Source organism: Rattus rattus, chromosome 2 (assembly GCF_011064425.1).
Source record: "Rattus rattus isolate New Zealand chromosome 2, Rrattus_CSIRO_v1, whole genome shotgun sequence".
Lineage (NCBI taxonomy): Eukaryota > Metazoa > Chordata > Mammalia > Rodentia > Muridae > Rattus > Rattus rattus.
This window is the reverse complement of record NC_046155.1, coordinates 24,176,310-24,196,774: the sequence shown is the minus strand read 5'-3', so window position 1 is coordinate 24,196,774 and position 20,465 is coordinate 24,176,310.

Sequence of the window (20,465 nt, the reverse complement as noted above, 5' to 3'; positions counted from 1 at the left end):
CACTGATGTAAGTGTGGCTAAGACCATTAATCTATCCTTGAGTATGTGTGTTTGCACGTTTGTAAGGAGAGGCATGCATATCTGTGGGTAGGTGATCATCTGTGCGTGTGCACATGTGGAAGTCAGAGGGCAATGTTGGCTGCCATTCCTTGAGTGCCATTCATTTCTTTTTCTTTCTTCCTTCCTTCCTTCCTTCCTTCCTTCCTTCCTTCCTTCCTTCCTTCCTTCTCTCTCTCTCTCTCTCTCTCTCTCTCTCTCTCTCTCTCTCTCTCTCCCCCCCTCCCCCCCAGGTAGTGTATCTTACTGGTCTGGGACTCAGCATTTGACTAACCTGGGTCACTCGATGCCCTAGGGTCTATTGTTTCCTCTTATCTCTCTCATCTGCACCCCTTGGAATCCCTTCATCTCTCAGGATCTCAGTTTTCATCACGTAGAAAACTGTTTCCAGAATGACGTTTCCATGTCACTGTCCCAGAAAAAAAAAAAAAAAAGAGATACATTTCACTCTGATGCAATTGGCTTGGATCTCACGACTCCCTCAAGCAATTTCTTTAGCTAAGCAGTGGGCAGTGATGGTTAGCAAACGCCAGCGAGGACCCGATAGCACCGCCCCGCCCCCTGCTGAGAACCGGAGGGTGGAGCAAACACGCTCTGCGGTTCAGGAAGTCTGGGGAGTCCTAAGGGAAGGGGGAGTAGTGAATAACAGATACCAGTGCTGAGCTGGGAAAACACCATGGAGTTAATGGAGAAAGTGGAGATTTCTACCGTCTTACTTTTCTGTATGTTGCCAGATCTTGAACGTTTAGCCCTGAGAAATATATTCGCTTTATAGCTGTCAGACTGCATAGCTGCCTCCACTTGTTAAATTCAGTAAATAGGACAGTCTGTAGATCACGGATGGTTTTGTTTAGCTTGTTTTGTTTTTTGTTTTTGTCTTGTTTTGATTTTTTTTTCAGCTTTAAGCTTCTTGTTCCCCTAAAGCATAATTCAACAGAGTTACTCGGACATCCTTCTAGGAGTGAAAAAGAGGCAGGCATGCTGGGGGGGTGGGGAGAGTGGGATCCTCAGGGCCGCAGACTCCCTGCTGCCCACCCTGGCTTAGCAATGCTTGTCTGGCTGGCCCTTTCCTGCTTCGGATGTGCTATTCTGAGTCACAGTAATTATTCAGCCAGCGAGCACGCTCTTCTGTGACAACCGAGATACCTCAAACTAAGAATAGGATCCTGACTGATGGAGGAAGGTGACAAGCCCGGGCTGGGAGGGACTCTGCTCTCTGTCAGGGCTTCTGTAAAAGACCTAAGACTCAGATTTCTTCTGACAACTGGCTACTGCTCTTTGCTCTTTCTATTCCAAAGTTTCTGTGAACTTTGTCAGCCATGTAACCATTAAGATATTATCCAGGACTAGAAGCTTCTGGGGTGGGGGTGCATCCTAGGGAGTGTCCCTTCCTGACAGCTCTCAGCTGGGTTCCCTGGGTTTAAGAGTTGCCAGATAATGCTCAGTGATACACTTGGGGCTCCTGCCTCTGCAGAGCCATTCTGCTTTGAAGTCAGATGGAGACAGCTTCGTTTGTTTGTTTGTTTGTTTTTGTAAAACTCTGTAAAACTCTGTGTTCCCTTTCAGGCATAAATTGGTAAAAGATTTTGAAGGAAGAGAGTGGGCACACCTTGATGGTCGTACGCTGTGGCCTGGGCAGTTTAGGGTGTTTTGGCCTCTGATTTCTCTTCTACGTAGCACAGAAGAAGCTGAAGACAGTGCTTAGCACCAGAGCCTGGCATGTATAAGACACGAGAGCAACATCCAGCACAGCAAAATAAAGTGGGGGACGTCCTGGAGCTCACCTCCCGATGTGATAATAAACTGAATTTGGAGAGCTTCAGCACAGTGAGTACTTCACAGACCTCAGTCCATATTTTTCTCAGAAAGTCCCACAGAGTCGATTTCCAAGACCCTGATAGTGACAGAAAATGTAGGTTGACATTGGACTTTCCTTCTGCTGGACCGCCTCCCTGAGTCACCTTGCCCACAGATCACTTGCACGTAGGTCATTGGGTTGGTTTCTGCCTTGGGGAACCCAAGATAAAATGGCTACAAATGTATACAGACAGGAGCAAGGCCTCGAACTGATTATAGTCATGCCTTCATGATATTAGACATCAGATACTTCTGTGAGGCTGTGACTCCAGAAATGTTCACAGGTTTTGGGGTTACCGGGGTGGGATTGTTGGTAGAGTTGCTACTATGGTTTTCTGTTTGTTGGTTTCCACAGATTTCGTTTTTTAGCAAACTAATTAGAAAGGATCAGATATCTACGAACTGGAGAGATACCGCAAAGAAAACCAGAAAACTGGAGGTGATAAGGTAGAGGGATATGGGCTGATTCAAATCACCATTTCCTATGCAACTTCTCTCCTTCCTTAGGAGAGCGGGGAGGGAGCTAGGACATGCCAGAGTTCCTAGAGCTGGAGAGCTGCTCAGCCATCAGGAACACTTGCTGCTCTTGGAGAAGGCCAGAGTGTAGTTCCCAGCACCCACGTGACAAAACTGCACATGAAAGTGACGTTTCAGGGCCTCTGATGTCTTTTATGGCCTCTGCAGGAACAAGGACAACACGTGGTGCAAATACACATGTGCAGGCGAAACACTTACGCACATAAAATAATAAATACAATTCTTTTTAAAAGACAAAGCCCTAGCAAAGGTATTAGGGCTAGAGATGACAGGCGTTGGGCAAATCTGTATTCTATTGTACAGTCAACACGCCTCTTTTGCATATCTATCCATTTCCTGTCTTTCTGACCTCAGTTGGGATGAGTATAACAGCAGAACCTACCATGAGGAAGAAAGACACGGAAAACTGGCGCACATGCATTGCCTATACAGTGGTGCCAATGGAATTTGCCCACTGCGTTTACTAAAATTTTGGAGGACAAGGTGGTCATTTGGGGAAAGGAGAAGAGAATCAGGTACCCATGGCCTTTGTCCCTTATTGTCTTTATTAAGGGGGTGCAAAATTTGCCTCCTCTGAGGATGGTATACATATTGGGTGTAGAAGAAGTGTGCTCCACCCTTTTGGGTCAAGCAAGGGTAAAGTCTTTAATCTTGGTATTATTTAGTCTAGCCTTGAAGTAGGCGGTGGACGGTTGGTCTAGGTCCAGAATGGAAGATAGGGATTGTGGTGGTTTGAATATGCTTGACCCAGGGAGTGGCACTATTTGTAGGTGTGACCTTGTTACAGGAAGAGTGTCACTGTGGACTTGGGCTTTAAGACGCTCATCCTGTCTGCAAGTCTTCTCCTGCTTCCTTTGGAAGAAGATGTAGGATTCTCAGCTCCTCCAGCACCATGTCTGCAAGGACGCTGCCAGGCGTCCCACCATGATGATAGAGGATGGAACCTCAGAACCAGTAAACCAGCCCTAATTAAACGCTGTCCTTTATAAGAGTTGCTTTGGTCATGGTGTCTCTTCACAGCAATGGAAACCCTATGTAAGACATGGAGGAAGAGGGCAGAGATGGCTCAGTGGTTAAGAGCACCGACTGCTCTTCCAGAGGTCATGAGTTCAATTCCCAGCAACCACATGGTGGTTCACAACCATCTGTAAAGAGATCCGATGCCCTCTTCTGGTGTGTCTGAAGACAGCTACAGTGTACTTATATATAATAAATAAATAAATCTTTAAAAAAAAAAAAAAAACATGGTGTCTCTTCAAGCAATGGAAACCCTAAAGACATGGATCTGATGTGTTTTTAGTCTACCTTCTGGTTGTCTTAGCTGTGGTCCAGGAAAGACAAAAATAACAGTGTCCATTGCTGTCAGTTTACCTCTTTAAAGCCCCTGCCATTGGCTCATTCTTTTCTTTTTAAAGAGTTATTTATTTATTTATTGTATGTGCGTACACCATTGCTGTCTTCAGACCACCAGAAGAGGGCATCAGATCCAATTACAGATGGTTGTGAGTCACCATGTGGTTGCTGGGAATTGAACTCAGGACCTCTGGAAGATCAGTCAGTGCTCTTAACCACTGAGCCATCTCTCCAGCCCCCATTGGCCCATTCTTAACTTTGTCATTTGTTACAAGCAGCTGGGGCTCTGAATCATTCATGGAAAAGTGGATGCTTGCTCTTTGGCATGGAAGACCAATGCATGAAAGCGACTTATAGGCAGTTTGGGAAATTACTTCTCACGATGTTTAAAATCTGCTTCCTCTAGAAATTGTTAATTTCCTCTAAGGGGCTTACTGATTCCTAATCATCACTGTTTCAGGGGAAACTGACACACAATAGTCACGGATCTCAGGTAATGCCTGGCAGGAGACACTAACATCCTGATATCATCCCCTGCCTGCCAGGGTCACTGTCAAGGTTGGACTGGACTTTTAGAAGGGAGACCAGGCTCTTAAGTATCTAAGAGATGATCTGGGAGGAAGCTCTCTCCTTTTGTGATCTTTGGGGATGGTTAGCTTTAACTGTTAACTCTTCACAACCCAAAACCACCTGAGAAGGTAGCTTAAGTTGAGAAATTGTTTAGCTCATCAGCACGTCTGTAGAAGACTGTCTCATCTTGATTATCATTAGTGTAGGAAGGCCCAGCTCACTGTAAGGTAGCACCCTTCCTAGGCATGCGTACCTGAAATGTGTAGGAAGGCAAGCTGAGGACAAGCTGGTCTGCAGGCCAGTTAGCAAATATTCTCTGCCACGGTGACTGTTGTACTTGCTCAGAGGTAATGCTGTCTGGAATAGCAGCAAGTTCCTGCTTTTACTTCCCTTCACCAATAGGTCCTTTCCAACCCAAAGTTGCTTATGTATTGATGATCACAGCAGCAGAAATCAAACTTAAACACCCGCTTTCACACAGGTTATATATACATCATTCTTTCTACAGAAGTATCCACAGATCCTCAACCAAGTTCAAGAAGTCTCTTGGTGGGAAGATTGCAGGCTAGAAATACTGTTGGAATCAGTTTTGGAAAGTCCTGTCTGCCACATGTGCATATAGGTGACCAGGGGTATATGGTTACTACATCCGTTATCTTTTGAAATAGAGAATGGACGATGATATTGGTAAGGAAAAATGGGTGGCTCTGCTACAATAAACACAGACAAATGTTTGGAGTGGGAACAGAGAGAGAGAGAGAGAAGAGAGAAAGAGAGAGAGAGAGAGAGGATAATAAAAGGTCAATGGAAGAATCTTAGATTAAAAAATAAACAAGCAAACACACACAGCTGGAGCAAGCAAACAAAGTCACTCAATGGCACAGGCTGCTCATGACAGAGTCCTTTACTGTGTCTGCTTGATAGTGGCTCTCACTATGACACCTAGGCTGGCCTTGAACTCCTATACCCAATTAATCTCCCTGCTTCAGCCATCAACTTAGCTGGAACCACCAGAATACATGGCCATATCTACCTCTGAGTCCTTACTTTCAATATCTGAATCTTCTGACAAACTTAGAGAATACAGTCCCGTGAGGAGTCCGATCAAGTCTGCCTCTATCAAAGACAGTTTATGAGCCTCACGTATCCAGCCCCAGCAACGTGTGGGGACAGGAGCATTGCAGGTAGGGTTGGGTGCTGACAAAGATCTGAGAGTGAAGATTGTGTCCCTTGCCTGACTAGTAGAGGTGCATTCCTATTGGTCCACACGAGAGCTTGCCTTCAGCATACTGACATTCCAAGAATAGCACAAGCACAGCACACCTCTGTGGACACTGGGAACTTGCATACCCTCATTGCCACAATGGCTGACTCACATGGATTTGCTGCATTTATTGAGTGACAGTGGGCACTTGGTGTTAGACAGGCGTAAGCTTGTGTTGTGCTGACCCCATAGCTTGGGCGGTCCACTAGAATCAAACGAGAAAATGCAAAGAAAAGGAAACTGTCTAGAAACATCTAGGGTTGGGGACAGTAGCCAAGCAGGGGTGGAGGCTTTGGCTCCTGTATTTTCCTGAAATGCTTGCCTCCCTCTTCCCCCCACCCCCACACACACCCACAGAGAATTTAGACAGACAGACAGACAGACAGACAGACACACACACACACACACCCCACAGCCCCAAAGCAGAGCAAACGTTACAGACACTCCTTTCTCTAGCACACACACCTTCCTCAGGCTGCCACAAGCCCAAGAGGCTGGAGGCCCAGTATTGCACAGCTAGGGAGGAGTCCCCAGTTGCTCAAGACTCTTGGCACTGACTGGGGGCCATTTCTCCACTTCTTCCAAGTATCCCCTGAGGCAGATGTTACCCTTGGCTCAGGTCTTCTCGTTCATATCCACTCTTTCCTGCCCAAACCTCAACGGAATGGTCTTCCAGCCCTGCAGGTGTGGCTTTCCAAGCATAGTAGACTCTCAGGCTGCGGAAGCAGTCGGCCAGTGCGGTGCTCATAGAGTTCCATTTAGAAAACGTTTGTCAAGGAAGCAGGCCTGCCACTGCCTCTGAAGCCAGCAGAGAGCAACACAGTATCCCAGATGCCTCTCTGCTTCCCCATGCTTCCTGAAGAAGTCCCCAGTTGCCCACTCTCTCTTTTAATGTAACAGTTCTTCAGGGCTCAGCCAGTCCCCCCACCCCGCCCCCCTGCACTGTCCTCTCTTCTTCAGTGTCATCTGTCACTGGGTTAGTTAGCCGCCATGACAAATACTTGAACAATAACACAGACGGCGCAAGGATTTATTCTGGCTTATGGTTTCAGAACGGGCTCAGTTGGCTGTATTGTTTCTGGGCCTGTATTGAAGAAATCATCATGGCTGGGAGGGCAGAGTAGACCAAAGCCTATTACCCCATGGTGACCAGGAAGTAAGGAGACAAGATAGAACAAGATAGATAGAACCTTCAGAGGCAAACTCCCAGTGACCTCCTTTCTCCAGCTAGGAATCAGCTCCTACATTTTCTATTACCCCCCCCAAATGCTGAGACCAGCTGGACCAAGCCTTTCTCTGTGAGCTTGTGGAGAGGGCACCAGTCACCACCTCCAGGAAGTCTTCTGAGGTCTGTAACCATTCTCATCCTAGCAGACACCACAGCATTGTCTAAAATGCTCCCCCTCTGCCTCTCCAGATTCCAGGGTTTGTAATATAGAGACACTTCCTTCTGTTTCTGCCTTGACATCAGCATTGGGCATATGTGTTGGAGTCATAAGAAAGAAAGAGGAAATACTTCTTTCTTCCCCCTTCGGCTCTCTGCAGAACAAGAGATTGAGGAGATTTAGAGGGAAGGACATTCCAAGTATTCTGTTTCACACATTTCCACCACTGTTGGGGCGATTACGTCATCGGACATGGAGTTAAAAACAGAGACAGCCATCCATTTTTGTGCTGGTTCTGGTAAATGGCAGTCAGCTACTCTGTGCTCCCTCTGTCAGGTACACAGGGGTGGACACATCAGTCAGATGGACACTCTGTTTTGTTTCCTTACCTCCACAGTCAACACTGAGGTTCCATGACCAAGGCAACTCCTATAAGGACAACATTTAATTGGGGCTGGCTTACAGGTTTAGAAGTTCAGTCCATAATCATCAAGGTGGGAACATGGCAGCATCCAGGCAGGCATAGTGCAGAAGGAGCTGAGAGTTCTACATCTTCATCTGAAGGCTGCCAGAAGATTGACTTCCAAGGAGCGAGGATGAGAGTCTTAAAGCCTACACCCATAGTGACACAGCTACTCCAACAGGGCCACACCCACTCCAACAGGGCCACACCCACTCCAACAGGGCCACACCCACTCCAACAGGGCCACACCCACTCCAACAGGGCCCAACAGGGCCACCTACTCCAACAGGGCCAGACTCCAACAGGGCCACACCCACCCAACAGGGCTTCCAACAGGCCAGGGCTTTAATGGTGCCACTACCTGGACCGAGCATACACAAATCATCACATCCAGCCCCCACAGATGAGAGGAGGCATGCAGTATTTTCCTGAGTCTGACTTATTTCTTTTAACATGACACTTGTCCAGTTCCATCCACTTCACTCTAAGTGACTCAATTTTCTTCTTTGTGGCTGAATGCAATTCCATTACACCTACGCACAGACAACCCCTGCCCCATATAAATGCCACATTGCTTTTAAATCCATTTATCTGTTGATGGCCGCCAAGGCCGGATTCCATCTTTTTGCTATTGACAGGGTAGATTTCAGTGTTAAATTCTCAGTGCCACTGAAAGTAATCTTAAGCCTTCCATCTCATTGGCAATATTTATGATGGTATTTAGTTTAGTTTTTAAAAATTATATTGTGTTTGTTACTGTCTGTCTTTTCTCTGAGCTCCTTGTTGCTTTCTGTTTCCAAGTCCTTGGTTTTGCTTGTCGGAGGCCTTTCTGAAATATATGATCGTCAACGGTGATGTACTTGTTTTTGAGAATGAGTCCCACTGGAGGAGGGAGTAGAAGCCATAGCTAATAGCAAAGATATGCTGAGTCCAGCAACATGGATCCAAAATGCAAAACAACAGGAAGATTGACATCCTTGGTCTGCTGGACTTTGTTCTGGAAGCAGGCGTAGTCAGCTATGAGCCCAACCCCGAGACGATGGGGACAAGAAAGCATGTTTTACATGAATGAAGTCATAATTTTTATATTCGGTTCAACAATCAAAGAGTGAGAACAATATGGATATCGTTCAGGCATACCCAAACCTAGTTTATCCGGGTGAGCTGGCGCATGCTCCTCACTGCAGCACTTGGGAGGCTGAGGCAGGAGGATTTCAAGTTTCAGCTAGTGTTGAATTATATAGTGAGATCCTGTTTCACTCAAGCCAACAGGGTTTGGGCAATGGCTCAGCACATAAATCACATCCTACCGTCAGTTAGGATTATGGGGCCAGACTTCAAATCATTAGACCACACAAATGTCAGGTAGGCGTGAAGGTCCACCAATAATTCAGCAGTCAGAGGCTGGCCTCTTAGACTAGCTTCATCGGAGAGCTCTGCATTCAAGGGATAGATGTGTCTCAATGGATAAGGCGTCGAGTGATTGAGGAAGACTTTTGATGTCCACTTCTGTCTTCCCCAAAATGAGACAAAAAGCGTCCTGAGTTTAATAATCCCAGATTTTCCCAAGAGGATTGTTATGTGTCTTGTTGAAGGTAAAATTAATACATAGAAAAGCAGCCAATGGGATGAAAGAACGGCACAGACATGAGACATGTCCTCAGATATATACTACCAATCTGCTATAAGCACTGGGAGGGGTTTTACTTCTGTAAGGTAGCTTTATTGGGGTATAACTTACATGTCACAAGGCTCAGCCCAGCTCAGGGAGTTTCAGGAAATGGCCCAGGTTCCCCACCTGCCTAGGTTTAGAATGCTCCAGTCACCTGCCGGATGGCTGCGAGCAGTGATTCTGGCCCCCATGCTGAGCCACGGGCAAGCATCAGCCTGCTTCCTGTTTCTGTCTTATTCCTCTTTTAGAAACTTCCTGCCAATGGAGTTGGATGTCAGGCAGTCTTTTTTCCGTTAGGCTTCTCTCACAGGCCGTAATATTTCTAGGATTCCTCTGTGGTTTTACATTAAACAGGTAATTTAGTATAGCATTGAAATTCCAGTGATGAATTTTAACATTTTGGGAGGGTAGGGGGGATAGCTACCATGGAACTTAGAGTGTATTTTATCCATTTTATAACTGAGTTATATTCCATTGAATGCTGATATTATATTCATTTGTTGGTTGGACACTTGGGCTGTTCTTAGATTTTAGCTACTGTGAATCATGAGTCTGAGCATTGGATGCGAAGGCTCACCAGTCAACTCTGTACACTCACGTGCTGAGTGTAGGCCTTGCAGGGTGGGGTGTGACCTCGCCCGATTTGTGTGCTGCTAATTCTTTAAAATCACATCCATCCTAGTGGGTATGAAGTGGTACCCAGTGTGGTTTTGACTTGCGACTTCCTAGTGACGATGGTGGTGAAAGTGAATCATTGCCCAGGCTTGGCAGCCATTTGTGTGCTTTTGGGAAAATGTCAATTCAGGTCTTTCTCATTTGTAAAATAGAATTTCTAGTTATGGCTGACGTGTAACAAATCTTATTTTTATTCTCCACTGCCTTCTCTTGTCCTCTTCCCTCATCCCATTGGTCCCCTTTCTTCTTTCCACATAGTGCCTGTTATATCCTTTCTTTAAAATTTTTTTTCTGTTATATCCTTTTTAAACTCTAAATTTCAGTCATGAGATGAAATGTGTGTTATTTGTTTTTCTGAGTCTAGTTCATTTTGTTTAACCTGATGATATCTATTATTCCCATTTTTTTCTGAAAATAACATACATTCATTTTTTATGACGGAGTAATTCTTCATTACATATGTGTTGTGTATATCACATTTTTTTATCCATCTACTTACATCTTTTAAAGATTTGTTTTATTTTGTGTGTATGAGTGTTTTGCCTGAATGTACGTCTATGCACAATATGCATGTGTTGTACCTAAGGACGTGGTCAGCCTCCATGTGTGTGCTGGGACTCGAACCTGGGTCCTTCGTAAGGACAAGTGCTCTTAACCACTGAGCCCACTCTCCAGCCTCTCTAAGCTGATTCCGTCACTTGACTACTGTGGAAGGTACCACAATAGCCAAGGGTGTGCTGGTTCTCTGTGCCATGCTGACTTGGGTTCCTTCACATGCACACCCAGGGATGCTATAGCTGAATCATACATGATATGGTAGTTCCAAACTCACTTTTCGAAAAATTTCATACTGATTTTTATAATCATTGCGCTAACTTACACCTCACCAACGATGTATCAGAGTTTCTTCCTTTGCCTTCTCGCTGGTGTTTTTGTTGTTTTCTTAAGGGTGGCCATTCTCCCTGGGGAGAGGTAGAACCACAGTGTAGTATTGATATCAATGTTTCTGGGAGCTAAATATATACACACATCTCTTATATTTATCTATACATATACATACATGCACACATACACATACATACAAACACGTTTTTCCAGGTAATCAAGTCTGTTAATAACACCAGTCACTCACAGCAGGAAACTGGGATCCAACAGCAACAAGCGGAAAGACCCGGAGTGTTTTTTCATGTTCATTTTAAGTTTACACTTGTTATTTTGTAAACTACCTATTCAGTTTATTTGCCCATTAATTGGTTGGGGGGTTTATCATCAGTCAATTTTTAATTTTTTGAAACCAATTATTTTACTTTGCTTTCTGTTGCTCTGATAAATCACTGAGCAAAACTAACACGGAAGGGGAAAAAGGTTTATTTCATTTCCCAACTCCTAAGTCACAGTCCGTGAGTGAAGGAAGCCAAGGTAAGAAACTCGAGGCAGAAAGCTGGAAGTAGGAACTAAACTGAAGTCCATGGAGGGACACTGCCTACCCACTCGTTCTCCTGGCGGGCTCGGCTTGCTTTCTTATAAGGGCCACTTGCTCAGGGATGGCAATGCCCATAGTGGGCAGACCCCCTATATCAACCCTTAATTAAGAAAATGCTCCCATAGAGATGCTTACAGGCTAGCGTGGGGGAGACAATTCCTCCACAGAAGTTCCCTCTCCACAGATGCCTCTCTAGTTTTGTCAAGTGGGCAAATTAGACAAGAACACCAGTATATATTCTTTGAATAACTTTCAAAGATTTCCCTTTATTCCACAAGCTGCCTGTTTACTCTGGCAATTGTTCCTTTCGCTGTGTAGAAATGTTTTAAATCCATGCCATCCCATTTGTTGATTTGCTGCTGTTTCCTGGTCTCAGGGCATCATTGCCTTTGACATTATCTTGAAGCACTTTTTCCCTGTTTCAAAGTTTTAGGACTTACACAGAGATCTTTGATTCTTTGTGAAGTAATGTGTGTGTGTGTGTGTGTGTGTGTGTGTGTGTGTGTGTGTGTGTGATATTGATTTGATTTCGATCTTCTCTATGTAGTTATCCAATTTCCCCACATCATTTGTTGAAGAGGTCGTCTTCAACTCGTGTTTTTGGAACATTTGTTGAATAGTAGATACCTGTAGTTGTGTGTGTTTATTTCTGGATCTCCATTCGTTTTGCTGATCTACGTGTCAGTGCTGTACTGGTCAGCGCCATGCTGGTTTTGATGTTGTAGCTCAGTGGTGGGATTTGAATCAGGCGTTGTTACATCCCCAGAGATTCTCTGAGTATCAAAATTGCTTTGACCATTCAGGATCTTTTGACTGTGCACAAGCTTTAGTTTTACACCACCCCTGCAACTTTTGTGAGGAATATCATTGGGGTTTTGATTGAGATTGTATTGAATCTGTAGGTTGCTTTTGATAATAGGGCAAATTCTGCAGTATTATTAATTTTGTTAATCCAGGAACATGAGAAGTCTTTCCATCTTTTTTGATTTAATCAGTGTTTTACAATTTTTATTTATAATTCCTTGGTCAAGTTTATTACTAGGTATTTCATTTAATTATTTTGGGGGCTATTATTAGTAGGATTATTTTCCTGTTTTTGTTCTCAGAATGTCCATTATTGATATATTGAAAAGTTACTTTCCTTTTTTTTTTTTTTTCCGGAGCTGGGGACCGAACCCAGGGCCTTGCGCTTGCTAGGCAAGTGCTCTACCCCTGAGCTAAATCCCCAACCCCGAAAAGTTACTTTCTTATGTAAGTTTATTTCACATCCTGTTACTTTGCTGAAGTTTATCAGATCTAGGAATTTTATGATGGAGTCTTTAGGATCTTTTATACATAGGAATGTGTTTATCTGAAAAGAGAGAAAATTTGCCTTTTTAAAACTTTTGTATCCATTTCTTTTTTTCTTTTTTTCTTTTGTTTTGCCTTGCTGCTATAGGCAACCCAAGCCCCACATTGCACAAGAATGCAGAAAATAGGCACTCTTGTGTTGTTCCTGACTAAAAAAATATTTTAATAGCTCTTTTCCTTTTAGTATAATTTTGTCTATTCCTTTGTTATATATGGAACTTATTAAGCTAAAGTGTGGCTCTCTTGTACTTATTTTCTTTAAAGGTTTTTAAATCATACATGGATGTTGACTGTAACTGCTAACATCATTACATAACTTTCAATCATTGATTCTGTTCGTCATTTTTAATTGACTTATACATGTTAAGCTATCTTTGTATCCTTGTAACCAAACCAAATTGTTCATGATCTATGGTCTGTTTAATGGATTGTTAAATTTGGTTTGCGAGGATTTTACTGAGAATTTTTTCATCAAGTCAGTTGGTGTTTATTTTTTTGTTTGGTTTGGTTTCAGTTTTTCGAGACAGGGTTTCGGTGTGGCCCTGGCTGTCCTGAAACTCTATAGGCCAGGCTGGCCTTGAACTCAGAGATTCGCCTGCTCTGCCTCCTAAGTGTGGGGATTAAAGGTGTGCATTGCCACCTCCCAGCCCTGATCTGATTCTTAGTATTTCCTTTTGTCTGTTAATTTTGGGTTTAATCTGTTATTGTTTTTCCTAAATTTTGAGGTACATCATCAGGTTATTTACTTGGTTTGATTTTCTTTTTCAATGAAGGTGCTGATAATTATAAACTCTGCCTTACAACTTCCTTTGTTGTATTGCAAATGATTTAGTAAATTTTATTTTCCTTTGATTCTAGCATTTTAAAAGTTTCCCCTTTAATTCAATGACCTACAGATCATTGAAAGGTGTGCTGTTCGATCTCTATCTACGTATGTACTTTCTTTTCCTGTTGATTTCTCATTTGGTTTTATAACAATATGATAAGATTCAACGAATTATCTCAGTTTTTGTATTTGTTAAACATGGCTTAAAATGTGGTCCATTCTAGACAAAGTTCCATGGGCTGCTAAGAAAAATGTACTCCATAGCTGTTGGATGAAATGTTCTGTAGATGTCTGTTAGGTCCCTTTAGGTTGGTTTAACTCTGAAGTTGTATTGATTTCTTTGGAGGAACAGGGATCCTTTGTCTCTTTTGAGGGTAAGTATGGTTACAGTTAGGGTTTTACTGCTGTAAAGAGACACCATGACCAAGGCAATTCCTATAAGGACAACATTTAATTGGGGCTGGCTTACAGGTTCAGGGGTTCAGTCCATTATCATCAAGGTGAGAACATGGCAGCATCCAGGCAGGCATGGTGCAGGAGGAGCTTAGAATTCTACATCTTCATCTGAAGGCTGCTAGCAGAATACTGGCTTCCAGGTAGCTAGGGTGAGTCTTTAGTCCACACCCACAGTGACACACCTACTCCAACAGGACCACATCACCTGATAGTGCCACTCCCTGGGCCAAGCATTTACAAACCATGACACCGACCTTGCGTGCATATTTACAATAATTATTCTTCCTGATAGATTGTTCTCTTTATTCGTAGTTAGTATTACTTCTTTGTTCCTTCCTACTAAATCTGGCTTGAAGTCTAGTTTATCGGATATCTGCATCACTACTGTTTGCCTTCACATTCTGTCTTGATGTCATAGTCTGGCCTTTCCTTTTCAGTCCATGTTTCCCTGCCAGTGAGATACATTCCTTAAAGGCATCAAACAGTTGAACCTTTTAAACCAAGCCATTTAGCCAGTCTATGTTTTGTTTTGTTTTTAATCAAAGTTAAGACTTTTTTTTTCAATTTGTAGCAATTACTCTTTTGTTATTAGGGTGTACTAATTTTTTCCTTTAGTTTAGGGTTGCTAAGATATAAGTTAACAGACTGGATAGGCAAACAAGATTCAGCATTTTGCTGCATACAAGAAACACACCTCAATAACAAAGAGACTCTACCTCAGAGTAAAAGGATGGAAAAAAATCTTCTAAGCAAATATTCCCCCCAAGAAATAAGCTGGAGTTGCCATCCTAATATCCTATGATATAGACTTTCAACCAAAAGTTATCAACCATGATGAGGAAGGACACTTCCTATTCATCAAAGGGAAAATCCACTAAGAGAAAGTCTCAATTCTGAACATCTATGCCCCAAGTGCAAGGACACCCACATTCATAAAAGAAACTTTACTAAGCTCAAAACACACATTGATTCCCACACAATAATAGTGGGAGACTTCAACATCCCACTCTCACCAATGGACAGGTCATTGAAACAGAGACACAGTGAAACTAACAGAGGTTATGAACCAAATGGATTTAACAGATATCTACAGAAAATTTCATCCTAAAACAAAAGAATGCATCTTCTTTTCAGCACCTCACGGTACCTTCTCCAATATCAACCATATAATTGGTCACAAAACAAGCCTCAACCGATACAAGAAGATTCAAATAATCCCATGCACCCTATCAGACCACCATGGCCTGAAGGTGGGCTTCAATAACAGCAAAAGCAACAGAAAACCCACGTACATGTGGAAACTAAACAACTCTCTATTCAATGATAATTTGGTCAAAAAATCAAACAACCCAATCAAAAACTGGGCTATAGAACTAAACTGAGAATTCACAACAGAGATAGTTTTTACTTCTTTCTGAATTATCACTTTTTAAAATCTGTTCTTCCAGTGAGATTTATTCTTTTCTGTTCTGAGTTCTCATGATTGCATATGTTTTTCTTCCTCTTTAGTTCTTAGTATTCCTTTAAGCATCTCTTGCAATGGCGTCTTGGTGTTGTAAGTTGCTTTGGTTTATGCTTATCATGAAAGTCCTTTATTCCTCTCTAAAATACTAGTGGATAATTTTACTGGAGACAGTGTTGGATGGCAGTTATTTTGTCCCAGAGCCTCATCTACTTCACATTCTGGTTTCTTGGCTTTAGGATTTCTGTGAAGAGGTTGGCTGTTAGTTTAATAGGTCTGCCTTCATGAGTTACTTGGCAATTTTCTCTCTTTTAGTTGTGTGTGTGTGTGTGTGTGTGTGTGTGTGTGTGTGTTTTCTTCCTTTGTTATAGAATCTTAGCATTCTAACTACATGTTTCATGTAACTACATAGAAAGGTTTCTTTTGGTCATGTCTGTGAGACCATGCATGGACCTGACACCCTTAAACATAGCTTGTAAGAAACCAGGTATGAGATGGTGCCTAAACACACACACACACACACACACACACACACACACACACACACACACACATTGTCAGGTGATATGTGTTTGTCAGGTAAATAGCTGTCAAAGGTTTTCTTTCATTTCATGGGCTACCTGTTTTATGGCTTTCACATTAAGATATCTGTAATCTCTAAGATTTCTGTGTGAAACTGAAAGCAGGTTTTCAAAATGACTCTTTAAAAACACTTACATCTTTTTCTTTTTTCCTTGCATAGGCCTGGCTAAAACAAGTATTTAAAAAAAGTTTGTCTGTTTTTTAAAAGGTGGTTGTAATATATATCCTTTGTGGCGTGTGTCTCTGTGTATAACATTTTAAAAAGATCATAGACATAAGCTATCTTCTTTATCTCAAGGGAGGGCAAATCTCTAACAGAAAAAAATTACATCCTATAGTAAGAGTAACCACTTCACAGGTAATTTATACCCCCAAGCAATACAAACCATGCTATAGAACCAGAATTAGGATAAGGATCAAAGAAATGGCATTTTGACCAGAATTGATTATGTATCGTTTGTCCTTAAAATAAAATTTAATTTTTTTTTACTTAAAAACTGGCACAAACCTTTAATCCCAGCACTTGGGAAGCAGAGGCAGGTGGATCTCTGTGAGTTTGTAGCCGGCCTGGTCTACTCAGTGAGTTTCAGGACAGCCAAGGTTACACAGGGAAACCCTGTCTCAATAAACAAAACAAGATGAAGATACAGAGACCTGACACAAGCACATGAAATTAGGTACATCAATTTAGAAAGAAAAGTAGGAAGTTTATCTCTATTGTTTTTAAGATGTAAAAAGGCCTAGGAATGCAAAAGGTCAAAAAGGGAAGTTTGTCCTGTAGACTTAAGGTTTTCACACACACACACACACACACACACACACACACACACACACACACACACACTAGGGGCTGAGGGGGAAGTGTCCACAGTTCCCAACCAGCTCCTTAAAAGAACCAAATTAAAAGTAGAAAGCAGAAGAAGGAAGTTGATTCAATGAGGGCCACATGGGGAAGCCGGGGATTGAGACGCATCAAAGCCCTCAAGTCTGTCTGTCGTCAGGGCCCTGGAGTGTGATCATAGTTTAAATGCCAAGCGTGTGCACACCTGAGCACCCGTGAGCAGACCTGAGTAAGGTGCAGTCACACACACCCACCACTGTCTCAATAATTCCCAGGTTTTAGTCTCATCTCTCAACTGAAAATTCCCTCACTGGAATAAGTTTGTCCTCTGGCTGGTACTCTTTCCTTTCCCAGCACAGGATTTCTGGGGAGCTTCCATCGTCCTTCCATCGTCCTTCAGTCCTGTTGTTCCAGTATCCTGGTGGTCACATTGAGAGTTACAGGAGGGTGGGGGTCAGGCTTTATGAAGCTGTTTTCCCCAAAGGTGTCTTTATATGACCCAGAAGCAGGCTGTGGATGAGTCTATTTTTTTTTTTAATTGATGTTGGTAGCACTAAATCATCTAGTGGGCTTCCTGTTAGAAAAACAGAAAGAAAGGAATACTGAACCAGTTAAACAATGGGGAGATGTACCTGCTTGAAGATGGATGTCAGCAAAAGTCCCAGGAATGGGGTGTGTGTGTGTGTGTGTGTGTGTGTGTGTGTGTGTGTCGCATGCATGGGGTGGTGGTTAGTACAGACTTAGTTCCAATTGTTTAAAAGCCTGCGGGAGTTCCCATAAACTGTGGGGATCTTAATGCAGATCAGGCTGCGATTATTTTTTTTAAGGCTGAAAGGAATTTTAGAACTAGTGTATGTGATAAAAACACTTTCCCTTAATACGGTTAAAAGAAAAAGAAGTTGCTCAAGGAAAATTATAAATCGAGAAAAAGAAACAAAGTCAGAGGGTGAGAAGGGGATAACTTTAGACTTTACCTTTAGTTGATAAACCCTAGAATTAATGTTTTACTTTATTATACATTTTTTGAAAAGCTCCTTTTTTGTTATTCATTGCCAATTTTTAAAAAAAAAATCAGTTTTTTGTTTTTGTTAGGAACCAGGTCTCCACCAGCCTGCCTTCAGCAACTGGGCACCAGCAGCCATGTTACCACCAGCCAGCAAATGTGACAGGTGTCCCCTTTAAAAAGTTCCCGCCACTACAGCCCACTCTCTGTCTCTGTCTCTCTCTTACTCCTGCTCAGAGACAGCCTTTCACCTCTTCCCCTCTCACCCCCAGTAAATCTCTTGTCTGAGATCTGTTTCGTTGTTCGATTTCTGCAGCATTCCTTGATTCCTGGGTCCTGCCTGATACACAAAGTTACTCTTCGATTGCCAGTAACATTGATGTCATAACTCTGATAGGCTATCCTGGTGCTGGTGCTCCCCTCCAGGGATCTGAGTCACATGAGACCTGTTCCATCTGCAACAGATCTACCTTCTGGCTGCTGATCAACGGACTCTCCATCCATCACCGACAATTGGTGTGTGGTCCCTCTCACCTGGTGCAAATGCTTCCCCGAGCCTCTGGTAGTTAAGCAGGCATTATCAGGCTTGGGCACCATTGGGGATGAGCCTCATTCTTCTGGGTCAGTTTTGGTCCTCAAGTTCTGTTACCTTGTAGGAAGGGAAGTATTACGATTGGCTGTTTAAGACTTAAATTACCATATGGAAAGGTATACGGTGTTATTGAGGCCCATATAAGAGAAAGCTATTTTCTTAGTCAATCTAACAATCACTTAGCCAGGAGCTCCCCTTCATAGCCACTACCCCCAAACCTAATTTACCCAAAAACACGTTAAGATGACGGCTTCCTCCGATCAGCTGAATCATTCTCTTGTGGCTGTGCAGCCCCTGTTGGATTTTCTGAGTTTGCTTTCTTTTGATCTTTTTCTGTTTGGCCAATCATGAGTTTGGATGATCTTGTGTTCTCACTCATTCTCTGAAGCGCCCTTCTCTTTCTACCCTGTGGCTACCAGACAGCTCCACTCAAAAAGCATGACTTTCCCCTGCAATCTGCCTCCTTCAGCTGCCCGTTGCTCTCTGTTGTTTTCCTCGAAGTCTCATAAGATTATTCACAAGCGTTCTCTTTGCTCCATCCACCGCGAGAATGAAGACCATTCTCAGCGAACATTCCAGAAAATGTCGGACATCACTCTGAAGGGGCGCACAGTGATTGTGAAGGGCCCCAGGGGAACTCCGTGGAGGGACTTCAGTAGCATCAACGTAGAGCTGCGTCTTCTTGGAAAAGAAGAGGCTCCGTGTTGACAAATGGTAACAGAAAGGAACTGGCCACTGTCAGGAGCGTGTGCACTCGTGTTCAGAACGTGGTCAAGGGTGTGACGCTGGGCTTCCATTACAAGACGAGGTCTGCGTGTGCTCACTTCCCTATCAACGTCGTTATTCAGGAGAATGGGTCTGTGGTTGAAATCTGAAATTTCTTGGATAAAAAATTCATTTGCAGGGTTCGGGTGAGGACAGATGTTGCTTGCTCTGCCTCTCAAGCCCAGAAGGATGGATTAATCCTTGAAGGAAATGATATTGAACTTGTTTCGAATTCAGCGGCTCTGACTCAGCAAGCCACAGCAGTTAAAACAAGCATATCGGAAGGTTTTTGGATGGCATCTCCGCGTCTGAGAAGGGAATCGTGCCGCTGGCTGACGAGTGAGACCTCAGTTACCTAGCTCCAGAAACAAGATCCTGGCCACAAGTACAATTTGGGCTCTTTGGGGACAAGAAAAAGATTCATATATTGAAAAAAGAAAGAGATTATTCACAAGCTTTCTTCTGAATATTTTTTTAATTCTTATATTAATGTGACGAAGAGCCCCGAAGGGAACCCTAAGTGTCGCTGTAACAAAGCCGTCCACGATGGCTCACCTTCCTAATGAAGCTCTTCTTCAACTTGAAGGCTCGGTATCACCCCTCAGAGCCCCGTTACTGCTGTCTGTGCCAATGGCGCCGTCTGTAATCTCCTAATAAAGCTTCTCTGAAGGGTAGGCATTCTCAGCTTCCCTTTTACCAAACCAATGTAACATCTTTTATAATTTTATAATGCCTGCTTGGGGTTTGAAATGACCCCCGTGCACTTGGATGTTTACTTTCCCTCGCCGCTTTGGAATGGCCCTTCTATAATTCCCATTACTAAGTTCTATATGCCTGTACCTCAGATTTTATATGTCTGTACCTCAGATCCTTCTTCTTCTACACCTGTCCTAATTGGCTTTCTCTTGCTCTGATAAAAACACCATCACCAAAAGCAACTTGGGGAGGACAGGGTTTATTTGGCTTATAGGTTAAAGTCCATCACTGAGAGAAGCCAGGCAAGAACTCAAGGAAGGAACCTGGAGGCCTAATCTGAAGCAGAGCTCGTGAAGGTGCTTATTAGCTTGCTTTTTATTGGCGTGCTGGGCTACTGGTCTACCTTTATTATCCAACCTGGGCTACGTGCCCAGGATAGCACTTCAGCTCTCAGAGTGGTTTGGGCCTTCCTACATTAACCATTAATCGAGAAGATGATCCGCAGACATGTTCACAGGCATCTGATGCTCTGAATTCCTTCTTCTGAGGTGAGTAACTTGTGTCACACAGCACACA